This window comes from Cryptomeria japonica, chromosome 9 (assembly GCF_030272615.1).
Source record: "Cryptomeria japonica chromosome 9, Sugi_1.0, whole genome shotgun sequence".
NCBI classification, from domain to species: domain Eukaryota; kingdom Viridiplantae; phylum Streptophyta; class Pinopsida; order Cupressales; family Cupressaceae; genus Cryptomeria; species Cryptomeria japonica.
The window spans coordinates 246,886,783-246,892,215 of NC_081413.1; positions in this window are offsets into that span (position 1 = coordinate 246,886,783).

Below are 5,433 nucleotides of genomic sequence, written 5' to 3' on the forward strand. Positions count from 1 at the left end.
GCAACCTAGAGACGATGCAAAAGTGCTATCAATTGGCACTAAATGTTGAAGAAAAGATCAAGAGGAGGAAAGACCAGAATAACAGGGGCATAGGAATAAAGGACTTCAATAACAGAGGTAAAGGAATGTCTAGTGGAAAGGGACATAACTTTAGATCCCAAGGAGAGTCAAACCAAGAGAATTCACAAGGAGAGAGCGATTCTAGAGGTGGATACAGAGGCAGGAGATCCAATAGATGAGGTAGATTTGGTGGGATAAATGGAGGCCCTATGAGGTGCTTCAATTGCAACCAAATAGGGCACCATTCGAATAGATGTCCAGAGAAGACAAGATGAAGCACGCAAGGGGATAGGAGAAAAAACCTGATCCAGGAGGATGCACAAAGTTCTCACTCACCCTCAAAGGATTTGGATCTAGAAGAAGGAGTATGCCTAATGATGAAGAGGACATTGCTGAAGACACCAACACCACAAGAACCACCACAAAGGAGGACGTTGTTTAGGACCCATTGCAAGAGCCACGGTAAGGTCTGTAAACTTGTTGTTGATTTAGGTTCAACTAAACATTTAGTGTCTAAAGAAATGGTAAACAAACTCAAACTTGTAAGGCTGCCCCATCCCAACCCATCCCATGTATCTTGGCTTAGCAAAGGCCAACAAACCCTCATAAATGAATAGGCTTGGGTCGATTTCTCTATACAAGAATATAAGGATAGAGTACTATGTGATATTGTAGACATGGATGTGTGTCATTTGCTATTAGGTCATCCTTGGCAGTATGACCTCAAGGCACAACATGATGGAATGAAAAACACATACCATTAACAAGGATGGAAATGTATACACCATGAAACCACTACCTGACCTGAGGATTGAAAAGAAAAAAGAACCAATGGTATTATTGGTAGGAGAAAGGGAGATGGTAGAAACCATAAAAGAAGCCAAAGGAGCCTATGCCTTAATCTTGAAGCCCAAGGAGCAGGAAAACCCTAACGAGGTACCCAAAGAAGTGCAAGAACTTTTCAACATTAACAAAGGTCTAGTTGCAAGAGACATGCTAGATTCCCTACCACCTTTAAGAGATGTATGTCATCACATTGACTTCATACCCGATGCTTCAATACCTAACAAAGAAGCTTATAAGCTTAACCCTGATCAGATTGTAGAATTCTCAAGACAAGTCCAGATCTACTGGATAAAGGGTTGATTCAAAAGAGTAAGAGCCCATGTTCAGTCCCTAGTGTATTAGCCCCTAAAAGGGATGGAAAATGGAGGCTATGTACCGATTCTAGGGCAGTGAACAAAATCACAATTATATACAGATTCCCAATTCCAAGGATTGAAGATCTAATGGATCAGTTAGGAGGTGCATGTTACTTTTCAAAGATAGACCTTAAATCAGGCTATCACTAGATCCGGATAAGGCCAAGAGATGAGTGGAAAACTGCATTTAAAACCACAAAAGGATTATATGAATGACTTGTCATGCCATTTGGCCTTAGTAATGTACCTAGCTCATTCATGAGATTGATGAATGAAGTTCTTCAGGACTTCAATGGAAATTTTGTGGTTGTATATCTTGATGATATACTTGTTTTCAGTAAGACCAAGGCAGAGCACTTGGAACATCACAGTCAAGTCTTAAAAAGACTTCATGAACAAAAATTGTTGAAAATCTAGAAAAATGTGTTTTCATATAGGAAGAACTAATATATTTGGGATTTGTGATATCCAAAGGTACTTTGAAAATGGATCCAAAGAAGGTAGATGCCATCTTGACTTGGCCAACACCAAGGACACCGAGAGAGGTGAGGAGCTTTCATGGGTTGACAAAATTCTATAGGAAATTCATTAAGAATTTTAGTCACATCTGTGCACCACTCCTTGACACCATCAAGGGAGGAAGAAGGGTAAAGTTTGAATGGACAACTAAAGCAGAGGAAGCATTTTAATACATGAAAGGTAGAGTGGCACAATTTCCTATTCTTACCATTCCTGATTTCAATAAACTATTCACAGTAGAAATAGATGCAAGTAATTTGGCCATTGGAGCAGTCCTTAGCCAAGAAGGTAGGCCGGTTGCATTCTTTTCTGAAAAATTGAATGAAGATAAGTAAAAGTATAGTACATATGACTTGGAATTATATGCAATGGTGCAAGCACTTAGAAAGTGGAGGCATTATCTTTTGCCCAAAGAATTTATTTTTTTCACTGACAACCATGCATTAAGCTTCTTGAATGGACAAGAGAAACTAAGTTGCAGGAATATGAAGTGGGTTGAGTAGCTGCAGGCCTATACATTCACTATAAAACACAAGAAGGGAACACAAAACAAAGTGGTAGATGCACTCAGTAGGAGAGCTCATTTAGTGCAGGAGGTTCAGATTTAGAGTATTGGGATTGATGCCCTCAAAGACCTCTACAAAGGTGATACAGATTTTGGTGAGATATATGATGTTTGCATTACTCTTTCTAATGCATGCCACACTTTGTATTTTGATTATATGATTCAGAATGGCTTATTGTTCAAGGGGGACAGTTGTGTATTCCAAAGTGTTCAATGAGAAGAAATCTCATTAATGAGAAACATTGTGGTCCTATGGGAGGTCATATTGGTATTGATTAAACACTAGAGTTGGTTAGGAGGCACTACTTTTGGCCTAAAATACAGACAGACATTAGGAAGTTTGTAGAGTATTTCACAATCTGTCAAAGAGCTAAGGGAGTTAGCACAAATCAAGGCCTTTACCAACCATTTCCAATACCTACAAAACCATGGGATAGTGTGAGTATGGACTTTGTTATGGGTTTACCTAGGACAAGACAAGGGTTTGACAACATTTTTGTCATTGTAAACAGATTCAATAAAATGGCACATTTTGTACCCTGGAATTCCACAAATGATGCATCTCACATTACCAATTTATTCTTTAAGGAAGTAGTCAGAATCCATGGATTGCCTTCCTCAATCATCTCAGATAGATATGTAAAGTTTCAAGGCCATTTTTGCGAACTCTTTGGAAGAAGTTAGGCACAAATTTTTCTTTCAGTTCTTCCTACCATCCTTAGATAGATGGGTAGGCTGAAGTCATAAATAGGTCTCTTGGAAACCTATTCAGATGTCTAACCAAGCAGTATGCACAAGCTTGGGTTTCAATTCTTCCACAGATAGAATTTGCATTTAATGATACTATTAACAGGAGCACTCAAAAAAATCCTTTTTAGATCAACTATGGTATTCATCCTAGAGGGGTGATGGAGTTAAGAGAGCTACCAAATGATTTCAAAGCAAGTGCCCAAGGTGAAGATTTGGCAGATTTTATCAAACAAGTTCATGAACAGGTGAAGGGGACTTTAAAATGTACTGCAGAGAAGTATAAGGTACATGTAGATCACAGAAAAAGATATATCAGTTTGAAAATAGGAGATCAGGTGTGAGCTTATTTGAACAAAGGAAGGCTGCTTAAAGGCAAGTACACTAAGTTGTAGATGAGGAAGATTGGTCCTTGCCAAATCATCCATAAGTTTGAAGATAATGAATATGAAATCTCTCTACCACTTAATCTTGTTATTTCTCCTATTTTTAATGTTTGTGATCTCAATTCTTTGCAGGAAGCTGATGATGAACAAGTTGAATGGGTGAAGGACCTTCCACCTAGCCAACCACTCCAGTTGGAGAAAGTGCTGGATACTAAAGTGGTAAAACGGACCAGAAAGAACATCTATAAGGAATATCTGGTCAAGTGGAGAGGTTTACCAGACTTGGATGCCACTTCGATGGATGAGAAGACAATCATCAAGAATGGAACCACATTGTAAGAGCTACTCTCAATTAGGAACTTGAGTTCAAAACAACAAGGGGAGTATGGTGCAGGAGCACCCCAACAATGAAGCCCCTTTTCCATTTTTCATGTTTGTTGTAATAAAGATCCATTTTTGTAAGACCAATTATCAAGTTGGTACACCTATAAACTACTTGGTCAAACTTGGTCAACAGATCTATGGTAGAATATGAAGAGTCAATTTTGTGTGTATTGTGTGATTAGGGCTCATTTGGAAACCTTTGGAGTGCATAAAAATGCGTAAATGGTCGATAGAGCAAATGTTGCAAAAAGGTGTAAAAGTTGCACTATCAGCGTAACATATCCCGATAGAGTTGCCTTCTTGAAGAATTGTCATTGGGTATCGGTGTAGCTATTTTGAGCACCACTCGATAACTTGATGGAGCAACAACATTTTGAAGGAGTTTTCATCGAGTATAGGTGTAGCAGTTTGAGCACCACCGATAACCCGATGGAGTAGCGTCAACATTTCGAAGGAGTTTTCATCAGGTATCAGTGTAGCAGTTGTGAGAACCACCTAATAACCCGATAAAGTAGCATATGGAAGGAGTCAGCATCAGTGATCATAAGTCAAGGATCCTAACTTACCCCAATGACCCGATAAGTTAGCACACTTAGAGTTTTGGCATCGACTATTGGAGAAACTGTCTGGAAGTCATCTTGATGACCCGATAGAAAAGTGGACTTCTGTTCACATGTTATCGAGTATCGGCAAAGCACACTTGAATTTATCCCAAAGAGCCAATGGAAAAGCGCACCACCTTGAGGACATTTCATTGGACATCAGGTGGAGATTTTTTGAGCTACTCTGAAGACCCGATAGGAGCGCACTAGTGGTAGAGTTGTGATCAAACATCAGGAGAGCTATTTTTAAATTAACCCGATGACCTGATAGAACCACATGATTATAAAACATTTCATTGGGCATCAAAGGTCATGTTTTTGACCTATGTCGATGACTCGATGGAAGTTGACAACTACCAGGAAATATAACCGAAAAGGAATTCAGTCTCCCAAATCCTTCCAACGGCTAGACCGGATTGAATTTCAGTTGAGGACATTGGTGGAGACCTATTTGAACAAGTGTGAATAATTTGCAATAGGAACAGATTGATTCAATAAATGTAATGTGATCTTTTGGTGCAGACAAAAACATAGTTGCAAGTTTCACAAAACATCTTTTGGGTGTTGAAAATCAATAATTTGCATTAGTAGGACTTGGCATGGGCATGAAGGCTTAAATTGTGTAGTTCCAATTGTTCTAAAATTGGCTTAGGATTTGGGTGGACACATCTGAGTCAGAAATTCTTTTGTTCTAGTCTGACAACCAGGGTAAAGTGAAATAAGGGTTTCATCTAGCAATGGTTCTAACTTGAGATTCTTGCATTGGACCACATCGGCCATTAGGAGAGTTCAAGTTAGAGCAATGTACATTAGGAAACTGGTAGTCATCACTTAGGTTCCACACCATACCCTAGGCTAAGCATGTTGATGTGCTTGGTCTCAGAATTTAGGAAGTAGGAGTGCAGAAGGACTTTGGGAGTGGAATGAACCAACCCAAGGTTGGATTGTGTATGTAGGAGCCAACTTAG